Here is a 17084-nt window from a genome sequence, read left to right on the forward strand (position 1 = left end):
ACTGAGGCAGGTCGTATCCTGCTTGGCCTCAGTTCCTCCATCTGTAATGGAGGGGAGGACAAGGCCTCTTCTAGGTCTGGGATTCCACAGCTATAATTCCTGCCCCAAGGCACGGCCGGGAATAGAGCAGGATGGACCCCTGAGCCCTCATGGGATGGCCAGAGGTGCTGGTGCCAGAGCTGGTACCCACAGTACCCACGGTACCCAGGAATGCACTGGCCAGAGGTGCTGGTGCCAGAGCTGGTACCCACGGCCCGGCCAGCTCCCTGCAGACGTGGCAACGGCTGGGTCTCAGCGGGCGAGAGGCCACACTGATAACTGACTGCCGCCGTGGGGACACTGGCCTGGCCTCATCAGTATGCAGTGCCCGTGCAGAGTGCTTAAGAAAAACTTATTAATTTCCCCTCCACAAAGACTGAGGGCTCCGCAGTAATCACAGTATCAAGTTGTAATAATAATAATAAAAAAAAATCCCTCCATTGAAAAGAGCAGTTGGGACTCTGGAGAGTTCAACAGGAAAAGATTGTATTAAGATAAAGGAGATGATAGCAGAGCAGACATTAAAGGTTGTCATTGTCTGGTAAATCACATCGAGGAGGCCCCAGGACTGCTGTATCCCTGCGAGGGAGTGAGGACCCCACTCCTGACCTGGTTACACACCCACCGGTCTACTTCTGGCCCACCTCCCTGCCGCCCTCAGGGCTGGAGAAAAGGCGGGAATCCCAAGTCCCTGTGACCTGCAGCCGGCCTGCGGACCCTCATTAGGGGCAGACGGAGGGGACGGGCTGCAGATTCTGAAGACAGAGCTCTGCCCTGGGCACTCTTACCGTCTAGCCCGATGGTGGGGACTCCGGAACATTTGTCAGCAGCAGAGGGGCCTGGGAGAAAGGGGCGCTTCTGGGTCACCTGTCCTGTGGGCATGTTCCTCGTGGGGACAGGAGTACTCGGGCCTGAAGCCCCTGGACACTGCCCTGACCTGCCTCCTAGACCTAGGCTGATTCAGAGAGGGTGTCCCGACTTGCCAATGGGGAGGGCAGTCCCGGGGGAAGAGCCCAAAGGATCCTAGTAAGGAATGATCAGCATGAAGCCACATACACTCAGGCCCTTGCCCCATGGGGCTCTCACTAAGGAGTGGGTGGGCTGGGTGGGGTGCAGCGCAGAGCCAGGGTGCGGTGGGGGTCCTTGCTCTATGACATCTTCACTTGGCCAAATGGGAGGGTGTGCAGGCTGTAAAATGCAGTCTGAGCTGAAAGTTAAACTGGACTCAGGACATGAAGTTTCCAGCTGTTAATGGCTGGGCGTCCACCTGGAAGAGTGGGGTGATGATGGGCTTCCCCTGTCATTACTGAGGGGGCATTGCCATGTGAGGTTAAAAGGACAGACTCCTTGGCTTTGAGTCCTGGCTTTACTATGTATTAGCTGTTCGTCCTTGGGTAAGTGACTTAACCTCTCTATGCATCAACTTTCTAATCTATAGAATGGTGGTGAGAGTGTCTACCTCACAGGGTTGTCATGAGGATTATCATACATGAAGAGCTCTAAATAAAAATCTGCTCTTATCCCCCAGTCATCCTTACCTAAGGTCATGTAGTCCGTCGGTGGCCAAACCACATCACCGGACCATTTTTGGTCTAGCACCTTCTTTCCCCAAGCTACTTTCTTGAGGAGCCCACAGTGGCAGCCAAGGGCTTGGGCTTTGGAGCCCAGAATGCCCAGGGTTCAAACCTCAGGTTCGGCTTCGGCAAGTGACTTGACTCATCACACTCTCAGCTTCCTCTCCTATAGAATAAGGAAGGTGAAGCTGGGGGTACTATGAGTAACTCAGAAAGGGGCAACCAAGGCAGGCTGCTTCCTTGGGGTCTCTGCCTATAGATGTCAAGCCCAGTGGGGCAGGGTTCCTTCCCCTGGCCCTCCAGGTGGTATCTGTCCCTCTGCAGCTGTAAGCCTCGGGCACCGGGGACCATTCTGGAGTTGCCCTGAGTTTATGAGCCTAAGCGAGAGGACCAGACATATTAAGTGTGATGGGGTTGTGTGGAGATTAATGTGAGGCTGGGTGAAGTAGCGAAGGCAAGTCGTTTTCCCAGTTAATATGCACATTTAAGGAACGATTTGAGTGTGAAAACATTTAAAAGGAATGCTAATTTCAGCAGGAGAGATAAACTCTGGGAAGGAGACCCTGCAGAGAGGAGAGCTGGGTGGGGTTGGGGTGCAGGTGCCAGATGGCCCGCTCTGAATTCAGCCTCACGGGGTGGTTCTCTGAGGACCTCTCTGTGCCCAGCTATCTCTAGGAGTACAGGCCTAGGAAGACCCAAAGCAGAGACTGGGGTTCATGGGTGACCCTGGACCCTGGAAACTTCTGGAAGTAGGGGTCCTGGTCTGCATTGTCAAGAACGGGAGCAAACCCAGGGTCGAGGGGCAAAGTCAGGGTAAGGGCTGGGAGGGCTTCCTGGAGGAGGTGTTGCTCGGACTGAGCCTTAAAAGATGGGTTACAAGGAGGATGTGGGACCTTTTGGAAGTTGGACCGTTCATCCAGGGGGTCCAGGTGGGATGGGGCAGCCTGAATACAAGGTGAGGTCCAGGCTTCTTCAGGCTTATGTCCAGGCTCCAGAAGGGTCCTCATGAACAAGCTAGAAGGAGGCCAGGAGTAGCCTCGTCTTCCTCGGGGAATTCTTCCGCTCCTGGAGCCTCTGGAAGGGACCTGCAGATTCTCTGCTCCCACATGCTGCAAATGTCACATGCCCCCTCAGTCCTGGAGGCTGGACATTGTACTTACCTGCACGCTCCCCACTTCCTGTCCAGGGCTGACCCTTCCTGCCAGAGTCTCATCCTTCAGCACTAGCAAGTATATCACCCAAGATTTTCCAGGGACCCTGAAGCTCCTCTTGGACTCCAGCCCATCCCATCCACTCATCCAGCTTAAAAGTGGGGTGAGCCCTTCCACCAGCTTCTTGTTCCTTCCATCTCCACCAGAGACCTGAGTGCTGAGGACATAGTGCTTGCAAAGCTAGCTGGGATGAAAAACCTTTACAAGTGCCCAGTGTGGTTATTAATAACGTCTCTCGGCTCCGAATGCCTCTTTAATTCCTCTGCTTAAACCACTCAGGAATCCATAACACTTGCCCCTTAGCCTGTGGTTATTCTACTCCCTTAATGGCCTTTTATGGAGGGACCTTATTGAAAGCTTTTCCCCAGCCTGAGTAAATCATGTCCTCTGGGTCATCCTTGCCTGCAATTTTATTAACTTCTTACGAGAAGTCAGAAGGACCAGAGGGAGGCCAGTGTTTCCTCTGTGTTCTGTCCCGCCCAGACCCAGCACTGTCCCTTACCTGGCTGGGGTCCTCAGAGGAGGCGGTGGTTGGAGCCAGACCTTGAAGATCAAGAATGGTTGGGGTGTCCCAAACCAATGCCCCTTCCTCCTGTACTTTCATCGGTCAGTCTTTCTAGGTGTGTAGGGGCTGGGAGGCCACGTAGTATGAGCTGGGCACAGGGGGAAGTGGGGACAAGCACCAGGAAGGGCAGTATTCACATCAGTCACCTGGTGCGTCAGTCACCTGGTGTGTCTGTCATTTAGTGAGCCCTAGATTTGACAGTAGGGAGGGGGAAACAGAACCAGAGCAGGACACTGGGGCCCCAAATTGGGAATTGGAAAGGGTAAAGGACCACACTAATGCAAGATGTTAATAATAGGGACAACTGTGTGCAGGGGAAGAGGAAATATACTGAAACTCTCTGTACTTTCTCCTCAATATTTCTCTAAGTCCCCAACTGCTCTAAAAAAATCGTCTATTTAAATTTTTGAAAAAGGCAAAGGAGACCCCAGAAAGCGGAGATGCCTAGAAGAGATCAGGGGTCCCCCTGGGGGTCTGGGATGACTTTCAAGGAGCTTGTGTATCTCTCTCCTGCCCCAGGAGGGAGAGGGGGCCGGGGAGGGCTGGGAGAGGTGGAGAGGGTAGAAGTGGGGCTGAGGTAGGACTGGGGTGATCCTGGGGGGCAGGAGGGGTTTCTCAAGGGAGCCTGAACCCACCTCTCCTGTCTGTTCCTTGGGCCAGTGGCAGAGGCACTGGCAGAGGAGGACCATTTCGGACAGATATCCAGCTGTCCCTACTTGTCCCAACTCTAAACCTCCCAAAAGATGCCATCTCCTCTTTTCTGGGCTGGTAGAAATTCTTTTTTTTTTTTTTTTTTAAGATTTTATTTATTTATTTGACACAAAGAGAGAGAAAGAGAGAGAGAGCTGGGGCACAAGCAGGGAGAGCTGTGGAGGGAGAGGGAGAAGCAGGCTCCCCACGGAGCAGGGCGGGCTGGTAGAAGTTCTGGGCAGCCCCCCTGCCAGCTCCGGAGCTCCGCTGAACTTTCTCCCCACCGAGTGGGTTATAAACCATCTTTATGACTGCAGCAAAAGGAGGCTGGAGGAAGGGGGAAGGGCAGGAGGCAGGGCTGAATCCCACTGTGGGAGGGGCCCTGTGTCTTTCTCCAGCTGTCTCCAGGAAGGGTCTCAGAGGGGTTTCCGGCCCCGGATGACCAGGAGTGACAGAGGATTTTGCAAACGCTCTCTGGAGCCTAGAGAGACGGATTCCCCACGAGTGACTCTGAGGAGCCACTGTCCCTTATGTCCCATCATCTGGGCCCAGAGGGCTGGTCATGGGAGGAGAGGCCTGGGAGTCCCCTGTCCTTCCCCCACTCCAAGAAGTGGGGTGAGTGCCAGACCTGGGGTTAGATTAGAGAGGCCAGTGGCAGGGGAGAAAGCAGGCTCCGGCTGTCCCTGGCCCCTGCTTTGGCCAGCTCTGGGCTTGGAGCTGAAGGCCCGTTCTGATGCCCCCACCCTCTCTCCGAGTCCCTAGCAAGAGTGGCTAGTGGGCTCTGGCACGTGGCCTGTGGCAGGCGATATGATCTCAGTCCCGCCTCACAACCACCTTCTCTAGATGGGCCCCCTCCTCCTAATGATCATCTGTTGCTCTATCCCTACTCTCTGCCTCTCAGCCCTGATCCCAAGTCACGGGGTAATTGTTGACTTGTTGCCCGGGTTCCCTCTGAGACTGCAAATTCCTCTTGTTTGCTGCAGCATCCCCAGCATCCATGCTAAGTCCTGGCACATAGTAGGTGCTCACTAACGATTTGCTGAACACATGAAGGGCTTGATTAAGTGGATAGGCTCAGAAAGGTAAGTTGTTTTTTCAAGGTCACCCAGCTTGCATCTGGTCAAGCTGGAAGTCACAGGCAGGCTGTGGAGAGCAGTCTTGAGTTCCTACCCACTCCCCTGTGCTGCTGGGAGGAGCGGGACCCCCAGGCCCAACACAGAAGCCAAGAATAACCGGCATCCCGTGCCTTCATTCTCCTCGGCAAAATGGGTTGAGCTTCTCGGTGGTGCTAGGAGCAGAGTGGGAGTCTCCCCTGAGCTGCAGCCGAGGTCCCTCTCTTCTTCCCTCCGGGCAGTGGAAGACGTGGCTTCCCGACTGAGCTGGGAGTAAGAGTGAGCCGCAGCTTGGGGAGGCAGAGGAGCAGCCCAGGACCCAGCGCCCGGCTGGGGGGCTATGGAGAAAGAAAGGCCACACTCCTCATCCCTGCCGGGAGAGGTGGGAAAGGCGGAGAGGCCAGGAACGTCTGTGCCGCCTCAGCCGGCTCAACCTGCGAGATACGGCCCGAGTCCCAGGAGCCTCACGCTCTCCCCGCTGGTGAGGTTCCCCACCACCCTGCGCCTGCGCAGCCCGGCTGGCCGCCTCCTCCCCCGTGACCCAGTGGCCAGAGTGATTTTGGAAGAACAAAACTGCCGAAGACGTCCAGTGGCTTTTCCTTCTACTTACAACACAAACCCAAAGTCCTCTTTGTGCCCTCTGCCTGATGTGGCCCCTTCTTCCTTCTCCAGCTTCTTCTCGGCCTGGGACCCCTCCTCCACCTGCCCATCAGGCCAGCCCGGCCCTTTCTGCCCCGGGGTAGCCCGGGCTCGATGCTGCTTCCCTACCTAGGCCCTTGCTGTCCCCTCTGCCTGACACACGCTCTCCTCAGATCCTCGCAAGGCCGACTGCCTGTCATCACTTAGGTCTCGGCACAGATGTCACCTCCGGGGAGAGCTCTCTCTTGACCTCCTTGTTGAACGCAGCCCCAGGCACTCCTGATCTGCTTTTCATTTCATTTCATTTCATTTCATTTCATTTCATTTCATTTCATTTCATTTCATTTCATTCACTTACTGGTAGTTTCCTCACTTCTCGTCTGTCTCCTCCACTGGAAAGTCAGCTCCGTGAGGGCAGAGACTGCATCTGTTCGCCGCTGTGAGCCCGAGGCCTAGACCAGTGAGCATGTCATAGTCGATGCTCAATAAATGTTTGTTGAATGAATGAATGAGCCTTTCACCTCTGGTGGGAGCTTCCTCTGGGGCATCCCTGCTGGGCAGCTCAGCTCCCTCCCACCCCAAGGCCTTGATATGCCAATACTGGGAGGTGGGGAAGGTGGGGGAGGGAAGGGGGAGCCGGGCTAGAGCTCCCGGCCCGAGTGCTGTCCCCATGGGTGCTGAGCACTCCAAGCGAGGTGGATGCTCCTGCAGCCGGCAGCAGCCTGGGGAAGCAGTTCCCTATTAATAATGGCAGTGGCACGTGTCAGGAGGTGGGGGGGAGGGAGGCGGCTGTGATGGAGAGGGAATGATGCCCCCACTCCCACACCCCGACACGCACACAAGCCGGGCTGGACACTGGTGGGGAAATGGCACCATATTTTCTAGAAGACAAGAACATCACTTTTTTATTGGGGTTGGCTTGTAAATGGGTCTGTGGCTAATCCTGGGTCCTCCCTGGAGAGTTCCGCCCCAATGGGTGGACCCCACAAACCAGTCAGGGAGAGAGGCAGAGGGATGTCCCCTTCCCATCTCTGTCCTTGGCTGACCGGGCCCCCACAGAAGCCCCAGCTGAGAAGGGAACAGTATGGGCCCTGGGACTGGAGACGGTGAACTTTGCCTAAACTCCTCTTGACTTCTACCTCTGGGGGCGGAACTGAGGGACAAAAATAAAGCTGAGTATGGGAGGGAGGAGAAGGAGAAGGGGGGCGGGAAGAGTACAGGCTGCTTCGTGGCAGTTGGGGCGTAGACAGGGAGGCCTGGATCAGACCCCACACGACACCTGGCTTCGCCCTAGCCCTGGAGTGGGCACGGGGCGGGGGGGTGGCTTCGGGGAGCCAGCAGAGCTGCTGACAGAAGCAGAGTTGAGCTGCTCTCTCCTGATCAAAACCCTTGTCACTGTGATTTTTAGGGGAAACACAGCACCCTGTCGCCTCCTGAGACACTTCTTGTCCCCAGCAGACAGTAGGTCTCAGTAGCTGTGAAATAAGGGTGCTGTGGGCAGCCCCCACCTGAGGCTCTGGCTTCTCACCCTCACCCAGATGCCTTGACAGAACCCCTCAGTGGCCCAATCTGTGGCCGTCCTGGTCCCCTCTCCGTTGCCTGCCTGGAGCCCCCGCCCCTGCCGCTGTCCCTCGCCAAGCCCCTCCTCCCTGGGCCTCGACGCAGCTTAGTCTATCTTTAGACCCAGCCCCTGCCTCTCACTGGGCTGCCACCCAGCCCTGTCTCTTCTCTGAGCGCTGATCCTCCAGCCCGAGTCCTGTGGCCCTAGACACGTCTACACTTCCATGATCAAGGGTCTTTGAAAACCATTCAGGTGCTCTTCAGAAGCCCCAGCCTCTCATCTAAACAGTCTCTGAGCATACCCACAGCCCAGCCCCGTCCCTCAAACCCAGACAGGCCCCCAGCCCCGCATGCCATGACCTCCCACGGCTAGGGGCGGCCTGAGGTCGGCAGGCAGGTCTGGAGGCTGCTCATTCCGTCCTGAGCTGATAGGGAATGTCATTATTAGCAGGTTCCTAACTGGGCCATACTTCCTGGCTGTGGAGGAGGTTGTGCTCCTGTGTCAGAGAAACATCACGCTCCTCACACCTCCCTCCCTGGGGGGACACCGGGGACACCCCCTATGGTGCTTGTGAAATGCCCTGCTCCTCTGGTGCCTTCCAACCGCCTCTATCTGGCACCCCCCTCTGCTGGGTTGGGGTGTGGGTGTCTAGGGGTGTCACTGAGGGGCCTTACACATTTTCAGCCCTCGGGCCCCTTCCATCCGTTGAGATGCCCTCTCTGAGCCTGTCTGTGAGCTGCTGTGCCTTCGCTCAACCCTAGGATAGTCCCTGTGACCTCATAGGTGGGAACCCGCATTACACCTGGTGTCAGCCCAGGTAACAGGGATTCAGAGATGTCAAGCCATTTGCCTAAGGTCACAGAGCTAAACACGGGCAAAGCCAGATCAGGATCTGGGTTTGGGTGGCCCCGACCTGAGTCCTCGGGGCTCACGTTGCCCCATACCTGAGTGGGGGGCACCCTGGGTGAGCATTTCTAGGTGACAGAGCCTGGCTAAGAGGTGCAGGGGAGAAGCTGGGTCTGGAGCAGAGTGTGGGGCTAGACACTGTGATCTCCTCCCTCATGACCTAATCACCGCCCAGAGGCCTCACCTCCCAATCCCATCAGAGAGGGGATTAGTTCAACATACGGATTTTGGGGGGACACATTCAGTCTATAGCATGTAGTGTGTATGCAGTGCATATAGAGGGCGCTAGAGTGCATATATGCTGTACATAGGATATACGCAATACACATGTGGTATATTCACATATGGTTAGTGTGTATCTAGTGCACATGTCGTACACATATACGATTAGCGTATACATGGTGCTCAATGGTGATGCTCCTCCTGCCTGGTTTCTGGGGCCACCTCCACACTAGGGAGGTACGCCCCCCCTCCCTGCCGGAACCACTAGCCGCCCCCGCCCATGGAAGCGGGTGGAAACTGCTTTTTATTCAGACTAACTTGTTATTGAAACAACTTGAGTTAGCTTCAAAGTAAGTTAAATGAGCAGAGATCGTCTTTCGTTGTCTCATCAATCAAGGAGGCTACAAAGAAGGCGGGAAACAAAGAGATCACAGGAGCCTGGCAAACAGATGGGCTTGCTTGGCCCCGAGTTCCCCCCCCCCCCCCCCCCGAGGAGAGGGGCCGGTTTCTGGGCCAACACGGTGTGCTGGGAACAAATCTCTTCCTTCCTCTAGCTGAAGAGGCTGGTCCAGCAAGCCGTCCCCGCTCCTGCTTCTGCGCTTGCGAGGAAGAAGCTAGCGTCTCCGTGGCGTGGACGGGTGTAAGTCTGGGGCCCCTCGTCCTCCGCAGGCCGTGGACATGCCCAGAGCGCCCTCCCCGCCTGTTGGGGGTGGGCTACACTGAGGGGCAGGGGGGACATCTCCACGGTAGCTGGTTTGGGGGTGGCAGAGTGGTGTCTCCGGACGCCTGTGGGGAGATGTGAATTTTCCAGTGTGGTTTCGAAGCCCAGCTGGCCGAGACTGCTCAGGGCTGGTCCATTGCGCTCCGGGTCCCCGCCTGTGCGTGTGCGTGTGCGCGAGCACGTGTGAGTGCCTGTGAGCATCTGAGCATTCTGTGGGGTCGGGCCTGGAATACCAAATGCACTCCTGATAAAAGGGAGCCGCTGGTTGCCTGCTGTGTTTCCTCTAACTACGGGGGCTGCCTCGCCTTTGTGCCAGGCTGCCTGCCGCTCAGGGAAATGTGGGGGCTCCCTCTCCTGTCGCAGCGCTTGGCTGGGAGACCCCATCTCTCACTCCCGAGGCTGCCTGGAACTCACTACCCAGGGCCGGGTCAGAGCACCTGTGGTCGGTGAGCGTTAGAGACTGAGGCCAATGCCAGTTGAAAGATGGGGGACCCGGGGGGACACACCAGGAGGGGGCAGGTAGGGAGAGACTTCGTGAAGGGGTAGAAAGTGCCAGGGGCCCGGAGGCTGACGGAGAGAGCGGCTCCCAGGGAGTCAGATGGCCCGAGAGGGAGGCAGGAAGGCCCAAAGTACTGAGCAAGAAAGATCTAAGGCGAGGGAGGCCAGCAACAAGCCGGGAAGCTGCAGGGACAGAGACAGGAACCAGGGAGCGAGGTACCGAGCAGGGACAGCGGGGCGTCCAGCTGCGGCTGCGCGGAACACGTAATTCTGATCCCTGCCACAGTTTCCTACACTTGGAGGGCTGGTGGGGAGGCCTGCTAGGCTGTGATTACTTTCTTTCTTTTTCTTTTTTTAGAGATGGATTTATTTTTATTTCAGAGAGAAAGAGAGAATGAGCAGGACAGGTAGAGGGAGAGAGAATCCCAAGCAGGCTCTGCACTGAGCATGGAGCCCAAGGCTGGGGCCTGATTTGACCCTCCTGAGATCATGACCTGAGCTGAAACCAAGAGTCAGTCACTTCACCGCTGGAGTCCCCCAGGCGCCCCGAGGTTGTGATTCCAACCAGGCCCTGGGGACGTCTGCAGAGAAACAAACGCAGCGAAAGGCCTCTCACCAGCCATCACCTTCATGTCACTTTTGTCTTTGGAAGAAAGAGAAGTGGGAACTCCCGAGGTGGATTTCTACATGGCTGAATTTCACGTACTCCCCACCCCACACCCTGTCTTCATTGTTCTCCGCTCTCTGCCAGTCTTCGTCCCCCAGCTGTGGGCCAGCAGGGGGGTGGCCTCTCTGACCGTGCATCTCTGGCTATAGCTAGGTCCCCGTCCTATGTCCTACCCGCATCTGGAGTGCCCGGGTCTCTGCCCCCTCACCCCTCACTCCACCCCACCCCCACACTCCTGATGACCCCTGAGCCCCCTGCGGGCCTCCTCTCCGAGTTCCATCCCACCTCAGCCTGATGGTGGCTCCTTCCTGTGTGTGGTCTCCTGGACAGCCTGCAGAGTGACAGAGCCCATAAATCACCATGGCGGGCGGGGCCCCAAAGAGCTGACACAGCACCACCCTTGGAACTGGGGTTTTCGGGTGTGCGGTGAACTGTAGGGGCACACAGCCCGGGACTTCTCTCCCTTCCCAGTTCAACCAAGCCTCTTGGTGCCTTGTTGGAAGCTCTCTAGCTGGCCTTGCCCAGGAAGGTGGGGCGAGAAGAAAGAGGTCAAATATGAAGCGAAGGGGATTTAGGTTAGGCCGACAGAAGATCTTACTGTGCCAAGGATTATCATCTGTCAGGCGAGACAAGGGAAATGGTGAACTTCCTTGGCATGGAGTTTATAAAACTTGGAAAGATTCTGTCTGGTGATTTAGATATAGTGCTGCCTGGAGACAGGGGGATGGACTCTATGACCCATTCAACACAGAAACTTCTGCTTGGCTTGGGTGGACCCTGGGGGTCCGAAGACCTCGATTCCAGGCTCCGGAGGCCACAGAGCAAGGAGTCACACAGGATGGCCTCAGATCCTAGCTCCCCTCCGACCTGCTCTGTGCTTTGAGCGATCACTCCCCCTAGCTGGTCTTCATCTGTAAAATGGGGACAGTCCTGCCTCACAGGGGGTTAGTGTGAGGGTTTAAAGGACAGCGTATGTAAAGCGCTCTGCATGGGGCTTGGCCCAGAGGACTCTCCAGAAAGTTCTCTCTAGAAAGTTCTTATAACCGGGCAAATCCTCAACCTTTCTATACCTCAGTTTCTTTCCGTAAAATTGAATGCCTGGGGGCACCTGGGTGGCTCAGATGTTTAAGCGTCTGCCTTCGGCTCAGGTCATGATCCCAGGGTCCTGGGATCGAGTCCCGCATCGGGCTCCCTGCTCGGCGGGGAGTCTGCTTCTCCCTCTCCCTCTGCTTGTGCTCTGTCTCTCTTTCTCTCAAAATGAATAAATAAAATCTTAAAAAAAATTGAATGCCTGACCTCACTGACCCATTCAATGCACATCTCCTGAAACCCTGCCCCCCGCCAGGTCCAGTTCTAGGCGCTGGAGATAGAGCAATTCACACAACAGACAGCATTCCTAACCTCATGGAGCTAATATTCTAATGGGGGGTGACAGACAAGAAACATATATGTACTATGAGAAAATGAGACAGGATGAGGGTGATAGAGAGTGACTGCGTGGGAGAGGCTATTTTATAAAAGGTGGTCAGGACAGGCCGCTCTGATAAGGTAACATTTGAAACAGAGACCTGCAGGAAGTGAGGGAGTGAGCTGCAAAGATACCTGGGGCAGGAGCGAGTGTGTGGGCAGCAGGAACAACAAGTGCAAAGGTCCTGAGGCAGAAGTGTGCTTGGTGAGTGTGAGGAACAGCAGGGTGCGGTGAAAGTGGTTGGAGTGGAGCAAAGGAGAAGAGGCTATTGACGAAACGTAGCCCGCTGTAAGGACTTAATCTAGTGCCCCAAGGAAATGCCATGTTCGTGCAGAATTTTGATAGTGGGGTTCACCTGCGTCACGAAGCCCTTTGGTTCCAACATCTTGGAGGAACCGAATTTCCTGCCTCTCTCTATTTGTTCAGGACCTGGAGACAAGCACGTCTGAGACTCCATCCCCTGCTTGCCATGCCTGTTTCTGGCCTGTAGAATGTATGGCTTTTTAGTAACAATTAAAAATAACTAAATTCTTCATTGCCATAAGTGAGAGAGGACTTTAAAGCATTCAACCTTGCCCCAACTTGCAGCTTTACCTTCATTTTGTAAATACAGCAACAAAGCTCTGGAAGGTTCTGTGCTTGCTGGAGATCATACGGGCCATATGGTGTGGAAGAAAGGGATTTCACTGACCATTGATTGATGAGCAGCTTTGTAAACGTGTATCTTTCAAAATTACACACACACACACACACACACACACACACACACACGCAACCCCCAAGCCCAGAGTGACACAATCACACGGTCCCTCCCCTAACGGCCATCCATCCCCAAAGGTATCATAAATGCTGAGAAAGTGAACACATGGCCTGAGCACCACCACCTCCCAGGCCACAGCTGCAGCAGACATCCCTAATCAATCACAGGGCTCTTCTTGCTGAGCTCAGATGCAGCCTCAGAATTCTGGAAAGCCGACATAGGGTTGGTTCATAAACATTTTTTGCAGGGGGTTGGGAAACAGCAACAACCTCCTCTCTGGACTTGGGACCCCATTCCTTGAACTCCAGGCAGCTTTCTCTGCCTGATTTATAAACTGACCACAACTCTAGGATATGAGACAGAATCAGGGCAGCTGCCAAGGGAGATGGGGCTTTCCAGCTCCAGGGGCCCCTGCCCTCCCCACAGGTGTTCAGAGCAGCTGGGGGCTGTTGGAATCCCCCCTGGGATTTGTTCCAGTTGTCAGACATGGATCAGGCTTGTGATTGGTGAACCCCGACAAGAGTACCTGCTGTTTAATGAGCTGGAGATGGAGGTGGCTTTTGCAAGCAAGTCCTTTCCTTGGCTCAGGTGTACAGATCAGATATGAAACCAGGAGAACTGCCTGGCCAAGCATGGTAACCAGAGGGAAATGAGCAATGCTGATCTGACAGAGAAAAATAAGGAGGGGGAGCGGAGAGATGAGGGATATGATGGCGCAGCCTTTGGCCAGATTCCAGGGCTCTGCTGCAGGCTTCCCAACCCCTAATGTTGTCTCAGAGGGGACCCCATTTTATCATGGGCTCCTGGAGGTCCTGAGCCCTTGTTTCTGGGGTCTGTTGAGAGCAACAAGAAAGGTAGAGTAATGAAGTGGAGACAGACCTGGGTTCAAGTTCCGGGCCTCCAGTCACAACCTCAGATGCCTTGTCTCTAAAATGGGCTTCGTAGTTCCCCGAGGAGGGATGTAAGGCTCCCAGCCTTTCCCCGCCTTGTCACGCATTCTGCAACTGAGCTTCTGGCAGGTGCTAGACCTGGCGTTTTACCTTTATCGATGGGGTTCCAGTGTGTGTCTCTCTCAGCTGGATCTGAACTCAGGTGGGAAAGTGGCGAGTTTATTTAGTAGGACCTATTAAACTTTAACAGCACCCACCCCATGAGCTTGGTGTGAGGATGGAAAAAAATGATGGGATATTTATAGCCATCTCTCCCCATCTCTATCTCTACCCTCTACTGTCACCCCTGACTCTAGCATCGACACCGTCTGTATACCTTTGGACCCAGCACAGACCCATGCTCAGCCTCATTTCATGGGTCCTTCTTTTCCAGGCTCTTCCTCTGATGCCATTGTGGGAGGCGCCAGAGAGCATTCCACTGCCTTCCTCCAAGAATGGAGCCATTCACCAGGAGCAGGGACAGGGGCAGCAACTCCCTGCTCCCCAGTCGTGGTTTGGCAGGAGGGATTGGCTCCCTGTGCAAAACCAGGGCTCAGACAGGCCAGGAGACAGGGTTTTGGTTTTTTTTTTTTTAAGATTTTATTTATTTATATATTTGAGAGTGCATGAGCGCGCGCGAGAGAAAGAGAGAGAGAGAGAGCGAGCGAGCACATGCATGAGCGGAGGGGAGGGGCAAAGGGAGAGGGAGAAGCAGACTCCCTGCTGAGCAGGGAGCCCTACGAAGAGCGCCGTCCCAGGACCCTGGGATCATGAGCTGAGCCGAGGGCCGACTCTCAACCGACTCAGCCACCCAGGCGCCCCAGGGGACAGTTTTAATTTAACCCCACTCCTGCTACCAACAGCAAGGGGCCTGGGGCTGCAGGCTCTGAGGGAATGGGTGAGAGGACACAGTCTCCCAGAAGTCAGAGAAGCAGGACTCACTCCATCACTATCCCAACCATCTCCTGGTATTGACGGAGGGCTGTTCTGTGCCCGGCATGGTGCTGGCTGTCAGGGGCTGACTAGTACTATGCTCTGGATAATAAAAATCATGAGAATGCTCTTGGTCCACAGTCCCTCTTAGAGAACTTTGGGGCTATATGCATTTCAGATTCTGAAAATTTTCCCGATTTTAGAAATGTAATGTCCTATATATTATGGAACACTCCAACATATTCATATTTCTGTAGCAAAATACATATTAAGAGTTCCAGCAAGTGGATAAATAAAGACCATAAGTACTTCCAAGGTGAGGTTAGTTCAGGTTCTGCTGCCAAATGAGTTTTGAAAGCCTTTTGGTTTTCAGAGCTTTGGGGGTGTTGGAACCGTGGAGATGGAACCGGGGCCTGTCCGCTTAGTGAGCCCTGGGCAGGCGCTGGGCCAAGCACTTTCACTGGATGAGTGCATTAAATCCTCCTACCCGCCCTAGGAGGTTGGTTCTGTTTGTATTATTTCAGCTTTACAGAAGAAGAAGTCTGGGCACAGAGAGGTTCAATAACTTGGCTAAGGACACACAGCTGGCAAGTGGCAGAGTCTGGACTCAAACTGAGGTCTGTGGGGTGCCAAAGCCCGCCATCACCCCAGAGTTTACAGTGCAGTGTGTGTGCTGGGGTAGGGGGACATTAACAAAGAGATCCTTACAATAGGATCGAGTGAGTGTGGGAAGAGGGGAGTCCAAGTCCCCAGGCCCTGAGGAGGGGCGGAGGCCAGCTTCCGGGGTTAGGGAAGGTGACTCAGAGGAGCTGGCGTCTCCCTATCTACATCTACCTGGAGACTTGAGGGGTGAGCAGGCACTAGCCAGGCCTTGGTGGGACATGGAAAAGTGTTTCAAGCAGAGGGAATAGCATAAACGGCAGGAGAGAATGCATTAGAAGTCAGAGAACTTAAAGAAGTTGCAGCCTGGAATGGGAGGAGGGGTGGGGGCTGAGGGGCAAGTAAGGGTCAGCCTCAGGAGGGAAGGGGGGGCGCTTGGGGGCCAAGTTGTCCCTCCCCCGATCCTTGCGGGGGCCCCACGCTGGGCAGAGGTCAGGTCCTCCTGCTCGCTGGATCTGGACAACAGGAACCATGCAGGAGTCCGAGTGTGCAGCGCGCGTCCCCTCGGGCTGAGGGCGGGGGTGGGGAGGGTCTCTGGGGCACACGCGCAGGGGGGGCAGGATTCCTGATCCCCTGATCTTTCCCGGGGAGCCCCTGGTTAATCCCGGCTGGCTGGCTGGCTGGCTGGCCAGGCCGTCAGGGGGACACCTCCTCCCTCTGCGACAGGCGACAGGCCGGGGCGCTTGGCTCCTGACTCTGGGAGCGCGCTTGGGCTGCCTCCCTCCCCGCCTGACAGCTGAAATCTTTATTACCACGGGGTTTATTTGGGGGCGCGTGTGAGGCGGGCGTGTGAGAGCGCGCGCACATCTGCGGCCACCGCCGCCCACAGCCCCGCAAACGCGGCTCATGAATATTCCACGGCGGTGCGCGCCACACTTTGCAGTCATCGATTATTTATACATGAAATAACGAAAGCTTCATAAATAATGAAAGAGCCTGTGTCCCAGCTGCCTCTGCTGCCTCCCTCCCTTCCCTCCGCCTGGCCCAGGTGAGGGGATGGGCGCACTGAGGACCGGGCAGTCACGCGGGGAGCGGCCTTGGCATCTGCACACGCCCCTTCTCCCCGCAGAATCCGAGTCCAGTGCGGCCCAGCAGTGTGCGTGCACGTGTGCGGACTCACACGCACACCCAGGGAGGGGGCTGCGCACACAGGGCAGGGCAGCTCGGTTGTCCGCACTGCAGATTGCAGGAAGGCTCCAATCAACAGAGAGAAAGGCCTTGTATCATATTAAGCATGAGCTGGGAAAACATCAGACACATCCTAGTTAAATTCACTTCCAACCTCACCTCTGTGGCTGTAGGCTTGGAGTGTACCAGTGTCTGATTCAGGAGGGGAAGTCGTTTTAGAAGTTCTTCCCTGTGTTACCCTCTTAGACACACAGTGGGTCTTAACAGACACAGAGAAACCTTGGAACCAACCTTGACTCCTAAACCCTGTACTTGGAGGATTGGGCGGGGAGGAGTGCAGATTTGGCTGTGTGCAGGGTACCCATGCGCTGCGGGGGGGCCCCAAGTGGAAGTGAAGACCTACACCCAGCAAATATTTGACCACAGCTTCTACCACCGAGCAACTTCCATTTTTCAGGCTTACCCCCTCCCTATCGCCCAACCTACGGCTGCCTTTTAAAGCAGGTGTAACTAATGTGCCACTTTGCAGAGACATTGGTGAGGTTCGATGCTTTGCTCAAAGTTGCAGAACTGGTGAGTGGGAGAGCCTGGGCCTGTCCAAAGTTCCTGCCTTTCCATTGCTTTGCAATAAGGGAATTGTCTGTTGTCTGGCTAGCGCTGGGCCAGGCATGGACATCCACATCCTGAATGGGAGTGCACTTTCTTCTTGACCCTTGAAAGGGGCGGAGGTGTGTGGACTGTATTGACTGGGACATTGAATACAAAAAAAGCCAACTATGGCAGGTGTTCTCATTCCTGATT

General features: G+C 55.3%; 1 long non-coding RNA gene across 1 annotated transcript in view; it reads left to right on the top strand.

Moving 5' to 3' along the window:
* Positions 1-9075: 9075 nt before the first annotated feature.
* LOC113939165 overlaps positions 9076-17084 on the top strand; it is a 64215-nt gene continuing 56206 nt past the window's right edge. Inside the window, exon 1 of the long non-coding RNA XR_003525149.2 lies at positions 9076-9159. This is a non-coding gene — a long non-coding RNA (uncharacterized LOC113939165). The remainder of the gene's footprint in view (positions 9160-17084) is intronic.

This window comes from Zalophus californianus, chromosome 4, assembly GCF_009762305.2.
Source record: "Zalophus californianus isolate mZalCal1 chromosome 4, mZalCal1.pri.v2, whole genome shotgun sequence".
Taxonomy (NCBI): domain Eukaryota; kingdom Metazoa; phylum Chordata; class Mammalia; order Carnivora; family Otariidae; genus Zalophus; species Zalophus californianus.